Raw genomic sequence first — 21,704 nt, 5'->3', positions numbered from 1 at the left:
TTTCCATCTGAGTGTGTAGTCATGCTTATACATTGGCACACCATTATGTTTGTTGATTTTCAAAACATATATTTAATCTGACTGTAAGATGCGGGAATTAATCTATATCTGGTATATTTTTATACCCCACTGCTTTTCACTTTGGTATTCATTAAGAAAGTGATTCTATTGTAAGATACCATGTATTAGCAATCTGACTTAGGTAAGAGGGTTATCCCTTTAAGCCTTGAAACGAGAATTTCATTTGAAAAAATGATGCTGTTGAAAATACCATCTTCATTGGATTGATAAGGATTTCAGTGAGAAAATCCACACAACGTGTTCAGCAGAGTGCTTGACAAATAGAGTGCTAGCTATTATTATGTGAGAGAAAATGTAGATGCTAAAAAGCATTGACTCTAGAGTTGAATGGCCTCAGTTTAGATCCAGCTCACTCATTGACATAATGTGAAATTAGATAATGATATTCAGGGGAGACTATTTCTGGTCACTCATTTCCACTTCTCTCTTTGGGTAAAGAGAGAGGGCTATATTTCCCTTCCCCACTGAGACTGGATTCAGCCAATTAGGTTTGGCTAATGAAATGTGAGCTCTATGGGTCACTTGGGGGCAAAAGCCTTACTGGCTCACTTGTGCTTAGAGTATTCCCTCATGCCTTTTCTCTCAGATAGTGATTCCTGTTTCAGCCTACATCCTGAAGATGAGGTAAAGCAGAAGAGAAAAAGCCAGTATAATTTAGGAATTACCTTTTGTTGCCTTTGTTTGCCTGTCCTAATTGATTCAAAACTTAATCTCCATAGCTTCATTTTAGTCATTCAGGAGACAAAAATAATAACCTATTAGGTTTTAGGTACCAAGCAACTGAAACTGATAATTTTCTGTCCTAATAATTGATCATTATTTCTTTGAAACTTTTTTTTTCACATGACTATTAGGAAACAACGAGTCAATGAGTTTTCCCTTTCTGTGCTTCAAAAGTCTGGGCTGGCTATTCTGCAAATGCTATAGTGGTATATTTCAATCCTAGATGGATTTCTTAGAACCAACTTAAGCATAAAGAGGTGACTTTAATTCCTACCTCTGTCTGCATCTAACCAATATGTGATCTTGATCTTGGACAGGGCTTTTTTTTTTTTTTTTTTTTTTTAACCTTTCTGGGTTTCTATTTCCTTATGTATAAACTAGAGCTAGTGTCAATAATCTCATGCAATATTGCAAGTTCTTAAAAAATAGTGTTAGCAAAAATGCCAAGCAGAGTGCCTGGCAGACACTAGTCATTTAAGAAGTAGCTCTTCACTTCCTATCCCACAAAACCAATACCTTCTCTTTATGTGTATACTATAAAGCAGCTCCTGGAGCATCATGAGAGAATGTTTTATACAGCACATGTATTTTGGGAAAATCTTAAATTTTCAGGATCCACAGGGTCCAGATTTCTTCACATCCAGAATATGTCTAGACTCAATTGACCCTAGGCAACACATGAAAAGTTCATGTTAGATGAGAAATAAAGCCACTGTTACTGCCAGAGAAGGCAGTTTCCACTACTCTATGACAAGATATTGCTTGGTGATTTGGACTTATTTTTAAATATCCATGTTGGTTTTTGTCACTAGCATTTCAAGATTTAGTGACATTTATGTGCTTTGATATGGGAAGACTTCTTGTTTCTATTAAATACATCTTTACAACCTAACATGTGTTTGGTACTTTGCATCATCATCTTTTTTAAATGCATGCATTCAGAATGGTATTACATTGCAGATCCACACTGCAAAGGAAACCAAGATCTGAGACAAGAGTGGTCCATATGTGGAAGTTAACAAAACTGGGAAAAAAACCATGATTTCAGAACCCATGATATATTCAGTTATGGTTTTTATGATACAAGGTTATAAAGTGGTGCTGTAGTTAAATGATTTTTACCACACATTCAGAATCTCCCGGAGGTAACAAAGCAAGAAACTGGAAAAGCTAATAACAAGTCAAGAATACTGTGTTTAATGGTTGTCATGACTTTAGCCAGTACTGGCAAATTTGCAAAACCTATTACATATTTAAGGTGTTAATGAGACTAAAGATGGAATTCCTATTGCAATGTAATACTCATTTCAGATATAATGAACGAGTTCTTGGAAACGAAGTAGAATAAGTTCCTTGGAATTGGTAGAAGACTACAGGAAGCTATTAACGAAAGCTGACAGGCATTTGGAGTTGAGGATGAATTTGGACAGATTGTTGTTAATCAGATGATGGGAGACTTGAGAAGGGCTAACATGCTTAACATGTATCCAGATAATAACATAATGGGGAAAAAAATAACATGATTAATTTAAAAAGGAAAAAGTGTACTTGTCTTTGATCACCTTTTATTACAACACCTCCCAAACTGGCTGTGGGGCTGTGCAGCACACCTATGGATGTTTTACTAATAAATACCCATCTCTGCTACTGGTGGGTGTGAGAATAATTTTTTTAAGGTTCCTCAGGCAGATTCTAATAGCTCTTGACTTTTTGCTCCATGATGAAAATGTATGCTCTTTCAAATGTATTTCCTTTTGAGCAAATGATGTAATATTTAATGAACTGGGTTTATAGTCAAAGAATAATCCCCACACTAAAGCTATTTGATTACTAGCAATGAGTAGGATATTACAAATAAAATATTTAAATTATAAATTAACCCAAAGATGTATTTCATGAAATCTTCTTGATTTTAAAAATAATTACTAGAATAAATAAAATTTAAAAAAATTAAAAACCAAAAACACAATTAGTAACATTAACATCTAAAAAATTCATATGTGATTTTAAAGATATTAGAGGTCATTACCAGTTGTACACTTGTAAGAAAAGTCAACTTCATAATTTGCATTTCTATAGTTGTAATGAATACTGTGTACCAGAAGGAATACTGTGTATAGTCACTCATGTCATATAGTGTTAGATTTCTCTGTTCACATTTATTATTTTGTTGAATGTTAACTGAGGCCTACCATGTGTAAATCAATAGGTTGAGTGCTAGAAATAGATAGTACAGAAAAGATTCAGCTGCAAAACTTATCAACTCTGCTTGGGTATGTCAGGGATAGCTCTAGAGAACAGGAAATCCTTGGGCCGAATCTTACAAAGTGAGGTATTTTCAAATAAATGAAGGGGAATAAGTTTCCAGGGAAAGGGAAATGTGTGTTAAAAGAGATAAAACATGAGTATGGTGCATTTGGGGAACTGTGAATATATCAGAATGATAAGAGTATAAGTTGTATATTTGTAAGGAAATAGCTAGGACCAAAGATTGATAGCAGTCAAGAGACAGATTAGAGATTGCCTTATATGAAATGATAAGAAATTTAGATTTTATGGTTTATGCAATATGGAACTATTCAAGGCTTTAAAGGAAGGAAGTAATGTGACATTTTGTGTTTTAAAAAAGATGATTTTGTAATAATGTGAAGGATGTAGTGAAGGAAAGAGGTGGGACAGATAAAAACTAGTTCAATAATCCAGAAGAGAGATGATGACTGGACCATGCTTAGTGTAGAGAAGGTGGCAGGGAAGGGGAGCACATATACAGAATTAAGGAGGTGTACTTAAGGTTTGGTATAATAGGAAAGATGGAAAGGCAGGAGAAATTTGACTACTATACTAAATGACTGAATGGATAGAGGAGATATTAATGAGGATAACATAGCAGGAGAAGCAACATTTTTGCAAGGTTTTCTTTTGCTTGTCTTTATTTCTCATTCTTCTCTTTTACATGGTTTGCAAAGATAGGTAGTATTGGTGCCTTGCATCCCTGAACATATGTATATTGTTTCTTCTTTGGAGAAATAGAATCTATTTATTCCTCTCTTGCCCTAATTAGCCTCATGACCTACTTTGAGCTATAGACTGTGGCAGACGTGATAATATATTTAGGAAGCCCAATTGCTTCCACTTTTGCTCTCTTGGTGCCCTCAGCCATCATGTAAGTTGTTCAACTACTATGATGGAGAAAAATGCATAGAGAATCTAAAAGTAAGGGGTGGGGGAAGAATAACTGCTAGACATTCCAGCCACCCCAACAGAGACAGGAAACAGGTGAATGAATAGAACCTTCCTGGATACCCCAAGTCAAATCTCCCCCATTCAACATCACATGGAACAGACAAATTATCCAGACTGAGTCTCACTGATAATACAGATTTATGAGTGAATAAATTATGTTTTAAGCTATTTAATTTGGGGATAATTTTTTATATATTTCAATTAATAACAAGTAGTGCCTTTATTTCCCTCGCTCTCTCTTACTGAGATAAAATGATAGAGGTGGAAACAGAGGAAAACATTGTGATAACTGGGTTTTGTAGAACCTGATTTCCAAAAGGAGACCAATAGTTTCTATTCTTTCTCTTCAAACAAATTTCAGTGCTGCAAATTTCCTCCTATAATCTCTAAAGCAGACTATAAAGATACCATAAAACAGCATCTATATGAGAAACTCATAAGTAGCAAACCTTCAATGTTCAGGAGAAAACCTGAATTTGTAATATGTGGATTTTCATGAAATATGGGAATAACTCACAATATCTATGAATAATATCTTTTATGTATTCAAATAAAAGTTCATTACTAATACCTATCTCTAGAGAGAAAACTATAAACTATAGGACCAATGGAAAGAGTTACAGAGTTAAGGACAAGAAGTAGAATTTTTTCATCTTAGGTATGCTATTTTTCATCCTTTAAATATTCATTACAACTATAGAAATGCAAATTATGAAGTTGACTTTTCTTACAAGTGTACAACTGGTAAATGACCTCTAATATCTTTAAAATCACATATGAATTTTTTAGATGTTAATGTTACTAATTGTGTTTTTGGTTTTTAATTTTTTTTAATTTTATTTATTTATTCTAGTAATTATTTTTAAAATCAAGAAGATTTCATGAAATACATCTTTGGGTTAATTTATAATTTAAATATTTTATTTGTAATATCCTACTCACTGCTAGTAATCAAATAGCTTTAGTGTGGGGATTATTCTTTGAATATAAACCCAGTTCATTAAATATTACATCATTTGCTCAAAAGAAAATACATTTGAAAGAGCATACATTTTCATCATGGAGCAAAAAGTCAAGAGCTATTAGAATCTGCCTGAGGAACCTTAAAAAAATTATTCTCACACCCACCAGTAGCAGAGATGGGCATTTATTAGTAAAACATCCATAGGTGTGCTGCACAGCCCCACAGCCAGTTTGGGAGGTGTTGTAATAAAAGGTGATCAAAGACAAGTACACTTTTTCCTTTTTAAATTAATCATGTTATTTTTTTCCCCATTATGTTATTATCTGGATACATGTTAAGCATGTTAGCCCTTCTCAAGTCTCCCATCATCTGATTAACAACAATCTGTCCAAATTCATCCTCAACTCCAAATGCCTGTCAGCTTTCGTTAATAGCTTCCTATAGTCTTCTACCAATTCCAAGGAACTTATTCTACTTCATTTCCAAGAACTCGTTCATTATATCCTATCCCTTCTTTTTCAATATAGCCACCATAATTTTTTTAATGTTTTCCTTAACACAATATTAACCTTTCCATTTTATTAATTTCTAAGTCCTTGCTTTTGCCCATAGTAAAATTATTTGCAGGACAAAATAATCAGTCCAATGATCTAAGTCTTTGCTACTTTTCTGGCCAGTGGGACTCAGTATAGTATTTCTACAAAGCAGAAATTCAGTTTTCGAGTTTGAATGAATGATCAGGGAAGAAGTTTGTTATGACAATATACGTGGTTCTCTGAGCCTTTGTATGTGTGACATCAGGTGTGAGTCTGAACTGTCAGGCTTAATAGTAGGACCAACCCTGTGGTCTCTAAGAACCCTTCCAGTTCTAATGTTTTATGGCTGATAATTTCTGAGATTTTCTGCTGAACTTCATCTGTATGCTCTCTAGCATCAAGTTGTATTGATACATTGCTATAATAAATCTTTATTAAATCTCTTAAATGGCAGGCATATTTTTGTGATATTAGAAAGAAATATGAATGAAAAAAGCTCCTTTTCTCAGGAAGTTTGTATTTTAGTAGACAGATCATTGGGGGCAGAGATAGACAATAAACTAAGCAACCAAATAAGTAATCTTACCAATTACCAGTTGGTTAAAGAAGACATAGTGGTACATACTTCATTTTGACCAAGTTCTGAGTGATAAAATGTTAGCTCTGCAAAGACTGGGTAAATAACATTCCAGACACCATAAAGATTCTAAGGAGCTTTTAGTGTAATAGAAAGAACACTGTGGAATCAGATGTATCTTCAGGGAGAGGGAGACAGGCACTAGAGAAAGTCAAGCTAAGCATAAACCAGATCATCACATGTAGTTTTAAAGTGACAGAAAAAGACTATATTTATTTTAAATATGACAAAGAGGAGAGTGGCATTACTCAAAAAGTTCACTTTTAATAATAATCATTTCTATGCCAGTACTTTTTGTTCCCCTTAAATATCAATAGCAGGAATTGCTTTTAGGCAAATATTTAAGACCTGTATTATCTTATCACACAGAATAATTTCAGTCCAGATGTCTGTCATCTATAGTATATTATTAACATTGTTTCTAGGATTCATAAATTGAAGGAAGGGAGGGGATGTTTAATTATATTTTCTTACAGATTTGAATCAAAATACAAATGATTTAAATTTTAAATGATAACATTTTTCAACTTCAAGCCACTAAAAATAGTGGCTATGTAATTTTTGTAGGATAAACCAAAGAGTTAGTTACCTTTCAGAGTGCTGTTTTATTCTACCTCCTGAAAACCTTTCCTATATCTGTACTGACTCTCAGATACAAAGGATTATATAACATTTTTTCTCAATTCCTTTTCAATTCATATAATGACTTCTGTAATAACTGAGAATATTTTTATTTTATTTTATAATAGCTAAATGTCAGTTTGATATTACTTCTCATGCCCTTGGAAAACATAAATTGGATTTACACACAATACATACCCAGAGTATAGGAGTAACTGTTACTAGAAATCCTCTGAAATATTTACCAAGTCTGTTTTTAGTGTTCCACTATAGGGATTGTTAACATTTGGTTAGGCAATTATTACTCACTTATCTTGCTTGACTAAACGTTTTGTCTTTTCATTGCCTATATCCTTTGTGTCCATAAGTTGGGTAACTTCTCTGTCTCCTCCCCCCAAATTTATCAATGCTTTGACAATATTTGAGAAAAAAACAATGCATAAGTTTTTATCTGCTTTTTTAAATTAAGTTTTTTATTTTAATTCCAGTGTAGTTAACCTACAGTGTTATACTGGTTTCAGGTGTATAATATAGTGACTCAACAACTCTATACATCATTACTCAGTGCTTGTCATAAGTGTACTCTTAATTCCTTTCTCTTTCACTCACCTCCCTCTGATATGCTTTATTTTAAAAAAATACCCTGAGGTAAAGTTATTATTTATTTTTCAACAAGAACTTTTTTACTTGAAACATACTTCAAAATACATGATTTTAAAAGATATATATAAAATGTTCCATCCAAGAAAAAAAGAACACACAGTTTCTTCAAGTACACACAGAAGAATCCCCTGGTTAACTGACAATACAAAGTGACATAACAAATATTCCAATTTAAGAAGACTGAAATCATATCAAGTATATTTTCCAACTACAATAGTACAAAACTAAAGATCAACAATGAAACAAAATTAGAAAAAAAGAGAAAAAAAAGCTGGAAAATCTACAATGTATATATTGAATATTTAATATGCAAATATTAAGACACTACTGTACAAGCAATGAGCCAAATAAGAAATTCAATAGCAAATCAGAATATGTCTCAAAACAAAAGAAAAAGAAAATACAATATTCCAAAACCTATGGAATGCAGCAAACACAGGTGTTAGATGAAATATATGCTATCAATGCTTGTATTAACTTAAAAAAATTCATTTTCTTTATAGATTTTATTTATCTATTTGAGAGAGAGAGTGAAAGAGTCTGAGTGGGAGGAGCAGAGCCAGAAGCAGGCTCCCTGTAGAGCAGGGAGCCCAACATGAGGCTTGATCCCAGGACCTCAGAATCATGACCTGAGCTGAAGGCAAATGCCCAACAGACTGAGCCACCCAGGCACCCCAGTAGAAAAAAGTTCAAATAAATAGCTTAAGATTATACCACAAAGAACTAGAAAAAGAAGAAACTTAGCTGAAATTTAGCAGAAAAAGGAAATACCAAAGAAAAATCAGAAATAAATAAAATGAGGCCAGAATAAATAAAAACATAACTTTGAAAGTAATCACCAGTTTTTCCAAAATAAATAAATAAAATTGGCAATTCTTTAATTTTAAGAAAAAGAAAAGAGAGAAGACTCATAAACCAAAATGATAAATAGAAGAGAAAAACAGTAAAACAAATAACCACAGAAATACATAATGTGATAACAGATTACAATAATTATATAGTAACACATCATATAATGAAAGAAGAAACCTAAAGACTCACAATTAACCACAATCAAATCATGAATCTTAAATCCAAGAAACAGGAAATTTTCTTAAACCAATAACAAGAATGAAAGTTGAATTAGAAATCAAAAATCTCCCTGCACAGAAAAGCCCAAGACCACATGGTTTCATTGTTAAATTCTACCACACATTTTAAAAAAATAATTAATGATAACCTTTGTCAAAATCTTACAAATAATAGAAAGGAATGGGAAAATTCAACATCATTTCATGAGGCCAGTATTACACAATAGACATCCTCCAAGAAGAGTGAACAATCTCCCCACTGTCTGCCCCAGCTCACCACTTCCATACTGTCTGCCCGTGCGCTGCTTGTCTGCCCTGTCTCCAGGAGCAGGGCAGTGCTCTCCTGGCTCCACCACAGCCAAGGTTACCAACCATCAAAACTCTAAGCTTTAAGCCCTACTGGTTGCAAGAACCCATGAAATTCAGCCCCTCTCATTTTCCAAGTCAATGCCTTTTGGGAAATGTTCTCCTTGTGCGTTCCCTTGTGTGATCCTTTCTCTCTCACCCTGCTCCATGACCATGGCTGCCTCCCCTCCACAGCACTTGCAATCCATTTCTCCCTTAAACCATATCTTCACGGTTCCTACTTCCTTCTTTTTTTTTTAAAAGATTTTATTTAGTCATTCATGAGAGACACACACAGAGAGAGAGAGAGACAGAGAGAGAGAGAGAGAAACAGAGAGAGAGACACACAGGCAGAGGGAGAAGCAGGCTCCATGCAGGGAGCCCGATGTGGGACTCCATCCCTGGACTCCAGGATCACGCCCTGGGCTGAAGGCAGGTGCTTAAACCACTGAGCCCCCAGGCTGCCCTTCCTACTTCTTTCTATCCCTTTAGTTGTGGAGCTTGTTCTGTCACTCTTCAGGCCAATTTCTGGGGTGTTCAGGATGATATGATAGTTATCTAGTTTTGTACATGGGACGAGATGAGCCCAGCATCCTCCACTCCACTGCCATCTTTGACGCCTCTCATGTTTCATCTGCTTTAAGATATTACCAAATTCTATCTGTTGCATTTAATCCTATAAAACCAAAACTACTTGCAGATGATAAGTGTCTGTGTGGTAGTTTTGGGAATCAGCATGCAATAGTTTATCCTGAGGATTTTTGGAGTTTTTAGCAAATTGACCAAGATGGATTGATAACCTATTGAGTTAAAGATACATGTCAGGTGTTGAAGGGAGGGTAATGGGTTAATAGTTATTTAAATGTTTAAGTCATAGCTGTGACCTCAGCTTTGTAGTATCATTGAAAAGATGAGAAAAGCCTGACAGAAAATATGGGAGACAAGGCACAGGATGGAATGGGAATTCAGAGACCTACCTTTGAATCCCAAGTCACTAAAACTCTCATACCCTGTAGCTATAAAAACCAACCAGTCAAATTAATTAATGCTTAACATCCTTCCCAGGTTTAATATTCTAAGGACTTCCCAAGAAAGGTAATTCAAAGATGCTGGCATTAACTTCAGCTTTGGCAGTCTGACATATCTGAAAACACCAACTGATTCCAGCAGCATGACTGAATTACAGACCAGACATTACACATTGCCATTTCTAACCTAGGTGATAAATGATAAAATACATACTGAACACACAACTTCAGGATATTGGGCCTGCTGGGGAAGAGGGGGCGGGGGGGACTTCCAGAATGGCAACATAAGGAATTCTATGGACTCACTGTCCAGGAAATAGCCATAATTGGTAAAAATTGTTTTGTATTTAAAGTAAAGTCCCTGGAAATGTTTCTGAGGATATACATCAAAGGAAGAAACATGTATTCAAGAAAACCTGTAATTCAGTAAGAAGACTGAGAGTCAGTGGTACCTGTTCCCTCCTTAATCTGTCCTCAACTTACCATAATAACAGAAGCTCTAATTTAGCCAGGTATAGCCAAGAAAAACAGTTCCCCTTTCTGTCAACCTCCAGGAAGGGATAGACTATTTCATTAGTAAAGATAGTCTGCTAACATTTTTCACTCCTCATCCCCAGCTCCAAGGTGCAGAGTTTAAATTCCTGGCCACAATGGCCAAGAAATTGAAAGCTCCCTTCTTTCACCCATTCCCCATTTGTAGGTCAGAAGTCAATCCCAGCAGAGGCAGGCAAAGATTTTTGAGAGTTTCACTGCCCTTACCCCTGCTCACTCAGACAGCAGAGGTTCCATATTGGGAGAAGCAAGCCAATGAAACCAGAGGATACTGTCCCATCCCAGTGCTCTGGTCATATACCAGTATCACTCTAAGGATAGCAAACCACTGTCCCCATACCCAGTGCCAGTGCAGGAGCTCACACACTCTGATCAAGGAGAGGAGGCTGTGCATAAAAACAGAGGTCTGAAGGTCTCCCCAGGACCCAACATTATTTGAAACGAAAAGTGGGAGATTTCAAACCTAAGTGTGCTCTTAGCAGCAATGGCCATTTTGGTGATATGCAATTAACAGCAACGAGCTCAACCAAAGTTCAGCAAATTTACCAGAGAGAATAGAAGAAAGAGATAAGAACAGCCATCCTGGGCAGTAATTAGGTCATTATGTCATGAATGGGATCAGTGCCCTTATTAGGGAGACACAAGAGAGATGATGTTTCTCTGCTATGTATGGATACCACAAGAAGGTGGCCATGGGTAAACCAGGAAGAGAACTCTATGAGCTAGTGCTCTGATCTTTGACTCTCAGCCTCCAGAACTATGATAAATAAATATTTATTGTTTAAGCCACCCAGTCTATGACATTCTGTTAACACAGCCCAAATGGACTAAAACGCAGAGGCTTCCATGAGTTTTATTGTAATCACAAACTGATGAATTTCCTTATCCAGCCCTTCTTAGGAAAGAAAACGCAATAAAGACCAGGTAGACAGAGGCTGAGTGATAGTGGGTGTAGATGATGATGAGGAATCAGGACATGCGAAAAGGAAGAAGTAGAGATTTAAAACAAATTCACTGAAGGATGTGTATATGCTTACGTGTAGATGGGGAGAATTGCAGTTCATAGCTGAAGGAAAAAATCTCAGATAACCACTACCAATGCATTAATACCATTCTAGACAGTAATTAAAAAGAAACTTGTTTGACAAAAATGATATTAAGTGAATCAAATGAAAGAAACACACATTAATACTCAGAAAATATATAGTCAATAGATTTTCTTAAATGTTGCCAGTCTATCCCAGATATTTCCTGTATGAACTCATTCAAATTACAGGTGACCTTATAAGTAGTTCCTGGAAAAGCTGCATGGTAAATCAATTTTTCTGGGTATATTTTGAGAGTATAGAGAAGTGTTTTATTACTGTTGTGATATGGATATTATGGACATATATTCCACCTTACGTGGTCATCAATGATGATTTAGGAAACATAATTTTGCATTTTTGGGCCCCAGTTTCTTTTTCAGCCAATAAAAAAACCTCTACTTTTCTAACTCCTAGTTTACTCCAATGGACTTTTTGTTCATAACAGGCTTTTCCAACTCCTCCCTTTCCTCTATAAAAAGAATATTCCTCTCCGTTGTTCTCCAGTCTTGCCCATAGCTTTGCCATAGCTTGCATATCCTGAATTGCAATTCTCTGCTATTCCTGAATAAACCCATTTTTGATAGTAAAATAAGATATTTAAGATATAGAGCCTGGCTTTAGGGGTTGGAGGGTATATTATAATATAGATTTCTTTAGGCTTTTGTGTGGACATAGGTTGTCTCTATGGGCTACTGCAAAGAAGGATATGTTAGTGTTCTACCAAACAATGACACTCATTAAGCAGGATTCCTTTGGCTTAAAGCAATAATTTTAATTAGCATAAGCTTATGCAAATATCAGTTTGTAAAAATGACTTCTGAATTGCAGTAAGGAACTAAAAATGTCCTCAGTTACCCATATCTGAAGTGGTATCATTAAGTAGCAATTCAAAATAGAGAGAAAATAAAAGAACTCAATTGTGTCATTAGCTTCAACATATTTCTTTGACATTAACATATTTTGATATAGCAACTCCTAGTTCCCTCTACTCTGCTATTTGTCCTATAGTATCTTAGAAATAACAAAAGTTGTAAGCAAAATAAAATTAAACTATGTTTCCAAGAATCACTAAAGATTAAAGATTAAAGAGTTCTAGTCAGCTACTTAAAATATAAAATGGCTCTAAGATAACAGACACAACTAAAAACGCAGAGTCTAGGAAAAGCATTTCAGGAAATGTGGCAGTTTAATGTAATTATTATAGAAAAGAAACACAAAATTCTTCAGAATAATATTAAGAAATAAATGCTTAAATAAGAGAAAAAGCTTTTCAGCAGTAACAATATATAACAAATTTTAAAAAAGATTTCTGTAAACTATTAAACTGGTTTTAGTAAAATAAATGTGCATTTAAATGAGATATAATATATTCTTACTAAATATGCAAAATCCAATTCCTATGCTGGTGAGAACATATGAACTACGTACGTACTGTCATAAGAGTTTAGCAAGTGGCAATAAAAATTCTTATGACATTTTTGGAAAGTAAACTTGCTGTGCATTTCAAAAGCCATGAAACAGATCATATGTTTTGCCTAGAAGTTCATTAGAATTGTGTCAAAGTAATAATCAAAGAAATTTAAAGTTACTGTTAGGGGCGCCTGGGTGGCTCAGTCCCATGAGCATCTGACTCTTGGTTTCAGCTCCGGTCATGATCTAAAGGTCTTGAGGTTGAGCCCCTGGTTCCACGTTCAGCAGGGAGTCTTTTTGAAATTTTTTCCCTCTGCCCCTCCCCCTGCTCATGCTCTCTCTTTCTCTCTCTCTCTCTCTCTCTCAAATAAATAAATAAGATCTTTTTAAAGAAATGTAGTATAAAAGATAATTATTTATATAACACAATTTAAAACATGCATATGTTATATCCAGTAAAGAAGCCACAAGTAAACATATGAGCATTCTATTTGTTACTGTGCTATTCATATAGACTTAAAATAGTTATTCATATAGATAAGGTCTGGGAGGGAACTAACACAAAAATGCAAACAATGGTTATGTTGGGGGTGTGGCATCATTCAAGATCCTCTGTTCCTAGTATCCAAGTTCTCTTTAATCTTGTTACATATTTATAAATTGATAGGGTTTACATACACAAGCATAAGAAGCAAGTAGAGGATCCAGGTGTGCATTCATTGTATTCACTTGCTATATAAGATAAGAAGCAATGGTAAAGGGTATGAGAAGAAGAGAATGAACACATTTCTTAAAACTTTATAGAGCTGTCAAACTGGTCAGAAATCATTTGCTAAAATGTAGTATGAGTCCTTTCTTGGTTTCTTTTTTATTGTTTCTATCATCTACGGATTTGGCATAACAAAATTATGATGATTCACTGTTATGCTGTAGAGAGCTTTATAATGTATATGGAAAAATCTTAATAATGTTTGGAGCTTAGGGGTCTGTGAGAAACCATGGGAAATTGCTTCTGAGACCATAGTGAAAAGTGAACCTCATTTAGAGAGACTGAGCAGAGGATACTATGGATAAAAGCAACTGAAATCCAGAATTTAGAATGACAGGTCATCATAGAAGTTAAAAAATGCATTTAGCTCATCCAGATGTGCTATATTCACTCAATTTTGAGGGACTGTTAGTAAGCAAAGCACATATTGCGTTACGCTTCTTGGTGTTTTCATTATTTGTCTAGGGGACCAAGTAGAAATTTTCTCTTGAAAGAGAAACTGTGTTAAACACTTATAAAAATAAACCAAGTTAAGTCTTATCTCTGCCAGGTGGAAGTCAGTATTAATATCTAACAGGAGATGAAGCTCAGAGAGGCAGTTATATCCTTCACTGGATGGATAGAAAACCAACTTTATAGCCTGTCAAGGCATATTGTATCAGTGCAAATGAGGTCCTACCTCTGGGTAGAAGTATTTTTACATTAAAGTCCAAAAAAGCCAGTAGTCTCTCTTGAATAGGTTTGAATAATAATCATTAAGGTGCGCAAATATAAGAGGAAAAAGGACTTAGTTTAATTTTTTATTAGGTCTTTCTTAATTGCATATCTCACATGTATCCAGTCTTCTGGCCCAGAGTGGAAATTAATAATTTTATGAAGTGAGATGGGGATTCCATAATTTGCAAACAAAACTGGTGTTGGGCAGTCAATATCAGACGATTTTGTCTTTTCACTTCCTGGAAAGATCAACAGTGAAAATCTTTCAGAGACTCATTTTATAAATACATAAATGGGAACAGACAGGTTAAATGACTTATTCAAGTTTACATGTCTAATTATGGTAGAAGAGGACTAGAAACTCATAGTTTTTCTCTCAAGTAGACTTTGAAAACACTTGTATAAACTAAAAAGACTACGTTTATGTAGGACTTATAGATTCAGTAATAAATGGTTACCTCTTGCTTGAGGGATTTAGTGGAGTAGAGAGAGTATTGTCATTGACTGCTAACTGGCTTTAAGATAAAAAATAAGAAAAATCACTTCTCTGAATTGCCAACAGTGGACCTTAAAGCTACAAGCAGCCATATTCGTTATGTTAATAGCTGAGTGAAAGAAAGAGCAAACTTTCTGTATCTATGGGCAGCTATTAGCTACCGTGAAGAGTAAAATAAATCCAGAAATCATCCCAACAATTGTTAGACATTAAAGAGAAAACATGATCCTCCTACATATAGTCCCTCCTTATCATTATATTTGTGTTCAATGACTTCTTTGCAATGGACAGATATTTGACAAATATTCACCAAGAATTTTCTGTGTGTCAGGTTAAGTGCAATAAATAATACTAAATGTGAGCAATGCACAGTTCTTCACCTTAAAATTACAGCTTTTATGTGAATATTTGTAAATATGTGAAAGGGAGAAGCACAATTGATGGATGAGGAAAAATATATCCGTTTGTGGAAAGCACTGAGTTATAAAAAATTGTGAGAACAAGATGAAAACAAATGAAATTGACTGAGAAGGGAAAACCAAAGAGTAAGGACATAAAAGCAGGTGAACCCAATTTGTCAATTATAAGGCCCACTTCAGCTACGATATAGTCTAAAAGAAACATTGCTGCCCATTGCTTAAGAGACAGCCCTACAATGGTTGTTCAAATCATTTCATCTTAATGCCGTTTACTGACTCAGAGTTGCTAAGCAGTTATTCCATAATATAGCCAACTAAGTATTATGGGAACTAGTTGAAAAGAATGAACTGAGACTACCTTATTCTCTCTATGGAATTATATTGGGCAAACCAGAAAAAAATAAGAAATCAAGAAGAGTAGCTAAAAATTCCAGAGAGAGGACAATGGATAGAAGTGGGTCTAAGAATTACCAGAGTAACCCAGAGGCATAAGGAGACAGGCACTATGGAGTGGATATACAACACAAAGAGTAGATGAAACAATAAATCAGTAGACTATGAGATGAAAATGGAATCATCAAGCAGAAAATATGAGAAATGCCATAAGAAAGAGTTCCCGTAGTTAGGATGTGGTTACTCCCTACAGCTTGCTCCTCCCTCCCTCCCTTCCTTCCTTCCTTCCTTCCTTCCTTCCTTCCTTCCTTCCTTCCTTTCCTCCTTCCCTCCTTCTCATCTCCCTCCCTGCCTCCTTTCTTCCTCCTTTCCCACTTCCCTCCTTCTTTCCCTCCTTCCCCCCTCCTCCTTCCCTCCTTCCTTTTTTCTCTAATTGAGGAAAAAAGCACATGACAGTAAATTTATCATCTTAACCATTTTTAAATGTACAATTCAGTAATGTTAAGTATTTCACATTATTTGCAACATATCTCTAGCACTTCTTCATCTTGCAAAACTGAAACTCTGTACTCATTAAACACTAATTCTCCCTCCCTTTGCCCAGCTCTTGGCAACACTCTTTCCACTTTCCATTTCTATGATTTTGTCTATTCTAGATACTTTATATGAGTGAAATCATAGAACATTTGTCCTTTTGTGTCCCTACAGATTTCTTGAGTTGTGTGGTTTTCCAGTCTGACTCAATTTGGGTCTAAATGGCTCATTGTAACAGGTAGGAAAACAAATAGCCGTCCTTGAAAAATAAAACAATATAAAAAACCAAGTAGTCCTGAGCAAGATTTTCCTATTCCATCTAGAAAATAATTGAACCATGCACTTTGAAATGCTGATTTATTCAACAAAATAATATTTTGGGGAAGTACATGAGCCCAAATGATGGATTAGGCATTGGAGTTTAAGTGAGATTGAAATAAATACATCCCACTTTTTCTTTGTGCCAGGAAAAAAAAAACTTTTTAAAATACTTTATTGATTTTAAAGTAAGCTTAATGTATTTTAACTGAGCTTAGAGACTTGAGGGAGAATGCAACTAATGATGGATTTTTTAATAATGTTTTCATAAAACATTAAAACAGGTCTTAGTTCCACTCATCTTTCACAATGACAATACTCCTTGCTAGATTAATCTTAAAATAAACTTGATGTATTTTAATCCTGTGTGAAGGTTTCAAATATGTGTTACACTGTATTTTAGTAAAATGTATAAATGATGACCTCGGTAAGCAATACTGTATAATACAAAGATACTGCTGAGCTCACTGGCCATAATAGAACTGAAGTTATCAACTACCCTGCAAGCTTTGAAAGAGTCCTCCTTTTCATCATGCTAAACACATTTTTAAAAAATTTCCTCTGCTTTGGCAAAAGTAGACTATTTCACACACTGTGAGAATTTGTAATTAGAGTTTACTTAGAAAGCATATTAAGTGTTATTAGAGAGCTTTTGTGCAAGTGCTAATGAACATACTGTATTTAACCATCATCAGACAGATCAAACACAAGAGACTAATGTTCTAAAGTAAGCAACTTTCAATAATGAGAATGTGCTAGTAATTATAGTGTTGTCATTGTAAGGAGGAGACTTACTCCATGCCATTTATATTAAACTAATTTTTTTAAAGCCTCTTACTAGTGATATAGTTGGATGATGTCTATTAAAGTAAGCTCCTAAGAGGTGACCTTTGGGGAAATTGTATGGGTTGTTATAAGAGAAAAATGAGTTTGAAAAGAAAAAAAATATTATCTGATTACATGAAAGACTTTTCACAAATAATTGACAACTAAATATTTGGAAGGTTTTACCTCTGGTCTTTTCAGGATCATTGTGAACCTATTCAAGTAAGTGACCTTGATCTGGGACTGTTGGACCAGATGACAAGGGGAGGAGGTAGCTAACTTCAAGTGATGTAGGAGATCAGGATGTACATAAAATGGATGGTATAAACCAATGATGTATGGGATGTAGGAAAAGGTGAGGAATGGAAATGATGCAACACTCCCTTTGGGACATTAATTCCTCTCCTGGGAATCAAGGTCAAAGGGATAAGCTTCTTTGTAAGCAAAGGAATAAGCAGTACACATATTCCTATGATCAACTGGGTCAGGGAAAGCTTCCTTCAGACCTAGAAACCAAGTTCCTCTCAATTCACTGATTGTTCCCTATTACTCGGTATTTCTCCAAGACGTGAGAGCAATTAAAATGTCCTTAAAAACTCATAGATGAATATTGCACTCAGTCCTCTAAATATTGTGGCTCATATCAGATTGTCATGACAGAAAGAAGAGATATATTTGTGCAATGGCTCAGAAAACTTAAACATAATAGAAAATAGGTCAGTGAAAAGCTTCTTTAAATTTAAAATTATAAAAGTATAAAGAACTAATATAGTTATTCTAGGTTGAAGCAAGCCCATTTACTAAAAAAGCTTATTTAAGTGAATTCCGTATTGAAAAGAAATTGCCCAGGTAGGCTCAAAAATGAGAACTTAAAATATGTTTTAACTCAACACCAAAAAAAACCCACAAAAACCCCAAACCCAAATAATCCAAGTTGAAAATAGACAGAAGACCTGAATAGATATTTTGCCAAAAAAGACATATAGAAGGCCAATAGACACATGAAAAGATGTTCAACATCAGTAATTATCAGTGAAATGCAAATCAAAGGCACAATAAAGTATCAACTCACACCTGTCAGAATGGCTAGAATTAAAAACACAAGCAACAACAAGTACAAGTTGGTGAGGATGTGGAGAAAAAGCAACCCTCATGCAAACTAGTCCAGGCACTATGGAAAACAGTAGAGAGTTTTCTCAAAAAATAAAAAACAGATCTACCATATGATCCAATAATCTCACTACTGGGTATTTACCCAAAGAAAGTGAAAACACTAATTCAAAAAGACATTTGCACCCCTATGTTTACTGCAGCATTATTTACAATTGCTAAGATATGGAATCAACCAAAGTGTCCATTGATATAAAAATAAAGAACACATTATATATATATATATATATATATATATATATATATAGAGAGAGAGAGAGAGAGAGAGAGAGAGAGAGAGAATGAGATCTTGCCATTTGCGGCAACGTGGATGGACCTAAAAAGTATTATGCTAAGTGAAATAAATCAGAGAGACACAAATATCATATGATTTCACTTAAACATGGAATTAAAAAACAAAACAAATGAATAAGCAAATAATAAACTAGAAACAGACTCACAAATACAGAGAGCAAACTGATGGTTGCCGGAGGGTATAGGAGGGGGATGGGCAAAATGAGTGAAAGTGAGTGGGAGGTCCAGGCTTCTAGCTACAGAATGAATAAATCACAGGGATAAAAAGTAGAGCATAGGGAATACAGTCAATGGTACTGTATAGGGCAGCCCAGTTGGCTCAGCGGTTTAGTATTGCCTTCAGCCCAGGGTGTGATCCTGGAGACCAGGGATCTAGTCCCATATCAGGCTCCCTGCATGGAGCCTGCCTCTCCCTCTGCCTGTGTCTCTGCCTCTGTGTGTGTGTGTGTTTCTCATGAATAAATAAATAAAAATCTTTTTAAAAAACGGTGCTGTATAATGGTACTGTACTCATAAGATGGTAGCTACACTTGTGCTGAGCATAGAATAAGGTATAGATTTGTGGAATCACTATGCTATACCCCTGAAACTAATGTAACATTGTGTGGCAATTATATAACTGCAAACTTCACAATAACATACTTGTAGAAAGAAATGGAAACTATAAGACAAAATTTTTTGAAGAACTAACAGAACCAAATAAAATTCGAGTAGAAACTAGTCCAATTCTATCATTTTATGCATAAAGAGGTTAAATCCTTTAGACGTAAAGCTAGTTTGTCCTAGATCATACCAAAGCGATCACAACTCAAATTTATCAAGTTATCTTTTTTAAAGAAAATTTGTTTATTTATTTTTAGGAATCTCTACACCCAGCATGGGACTTGAACTCACAACTCTGAGATCAAGAGTCATACACTCATCTGACTGAGCTAGTCAGGTACCTCAAGGTATTTTTTTTTAAAAAACAAAAATGAGGAAGAAGAGTATGAAGGAAGGAAATACAGAGACATAATGTAATGTAGGAGCAAAGCAGGTAAGATCAAGACTAGGAATTTAATGAACTGGAAGGACCTGAAAAACACCAAAGATTCAGAAAATCGTGTTGAAGAAGTCAAGGCAAAATGTTACAGGCATTCTTAATTGAGGATGCTAGTAAGTCTTCCGGAAAATTGGCATCAGTACAGAGACAATAGGGAGCAACACTGAAAATTCTCATTCTGGGAAGATACTCTTTTCTCTGGATAAAAGTGTAAGAAATGCAGCCCACAGATATTACTAACAGGAGACAGGCTCAGAGCCTCTGCATGAGTGCCAGTTCTGTCTGAGCAGGAGTAGAAGTGCATAGAATTCTTGAGTCTATAATCAATTAGAGAACTTAGTAAATCAAAACCCTCAAACTCTACCCATTATTTGTTACTAGGCTAGAAACAAAATACATTAAAGAAAATAATTAATCTTTTTTTTTCCTTTTACTCTGCTAGAAAAGAACATGAAATAGCCATACATGCTAATGTATGTTTACCAAAAATATGTGGAAATAAATTCCCTCTACCAATAAGAAACTAAAAAGCTTTTTTAGAAACACAGGGTAGCCAAGTATATATCATCATTTTCTTGATTTGTTGCATAATATAAGGCCAAAACTTTTAATTTTTGTATTGAATTTAAAAGGTATACTTTTCTATAAAGATCCTAAGAATCACCTGATTTAATTCTTAGCTATAAATTCTGTGATAAATTTCCAGGGTTTCAATTTTAAAAGGGCAATATCATACAATATAACTTTTATGTCTTAATTTTGGCATAATAAATACTACTGTAATGATTTCAGAAACACTTCTCGTCAATCTCCAGTCTCTGGAGTGGGTTATTATTAAAAGGCACCAACAGAGATATGACATAACATACTGATTCAAATGCCATTATTTCAGCATATACAATTGTTTGGCCAAGACTGAACTAAGTTTTACACACACATACACACACACACACACACACACACACATGCTCTTTCCCTCATTAAAGAAATAAGTATTACCCCAAGCAAGTTAATAGAATAAATCAATTTATAGGGAATGTCCACTTCCTTGTGGAATTCTAATATATAAATTATTTATAGGAAAATAAATATTCCATATGGAAATCTAATACCTAAGGCTAAAACCTCAACTTAATAATTTTTAAGTGGTTTAAGCAACTAAGAATCTTGGAAAAAAAAATTAGCTGTCTTAAATAATCTCATAATTCATTCCCTCAGTTAATATGGATTTGTTAGAGATTCTTATGGTTCCAAATTGATTCTTACCTTTAAAATAAAAAATAATTTAGAAATATTTTAGAGCTTTCAACTCAAGTATCATTTAAGTACAGAATACTTTAAGGCAATAAAGTATTTTGTTTTTGTTTTTGTTTTTTTCAGGATATCCTGGATGTGGACAAAAAGAATGCTACTATAAAGTTAGTAGAAACAGTTTGTGGCCATGTTTACTTTATGCCATAATGAATCAGTGTGGTTTTTGTGTGATTGCGATATTCTTACCTGATTATTTTTATCTACAGGTAAATTTCAAGCAGCTACGTTTTATGTCACAATTCAAAATTCTAATATCAGTAAGAGACAAATGTAAGTTATTCTGATATGAAATTATTTGCTTACATTCTCAAAATGTATTCAGCAATGGGGTTAAGATTGAAAAATACCCCAGAAGAAAGAAAAAAACACAATTTTGGGAGTTTAATGAGCCTAAAATTTCTAAAGCGTTCCTCAATTCAAGTATTTTGGCTACATTAAAAAAAATTTTCAGT

At 34.6% G+C, this 21,704-nt stretch overlaps 1 long non-coding RNA gene across 4 annotated transcripts in view; it reads left to right on the top strand.

The window, feature by feature from the left end:
• Positions 1-21,704, top strand: part of LOC144286343 (uncharacterized) — a 232,563-nt gene that overhangs the window by 172,032 nt on the left and 38,827 nt on the right. For 3 of the 4 annotated variants that reach the window (XR_013354413.1, XR_013354414.1, XR_013354412.1), the window contains 3 exons: positions 19,757-19,836; positions 21,319-21,356; positions 21,459-21,522. This is a non-coding gene — a long non-coding RNA (uncharacterized LOC144286343). Of the gene's footprint in view, positions 1-16,463; positions 16,528-19,756; positions 19,837-21,318; positions 21,357-21,458; positions 21,523-21,704 lie in introns of all 4 variants that reach the window. The other variant, XR_013354415.1, reaches the window with a different exon arrangement.

The sequence above is a fragment of the Canis aureus genome, chromosome 16 (assembly GCF_053574225.1).
Source record: "Canis aureus isolate CA01 chromosome 16, VMU_Caureus_v.1.0, whole genome shotgun sequence".
Classification (NCBI taxonomy): domain Eukaryota; kingdom Metazoa; phylum Chordata; class Mammalia; order Carnivora; family Canidae; genus Canis; species Canis aureus.
The sequence above is the reverse complement of the archived record's forward strand: the minus strand, read 5'-3'. Positions and strand labels throughout refer to the sequence as shown.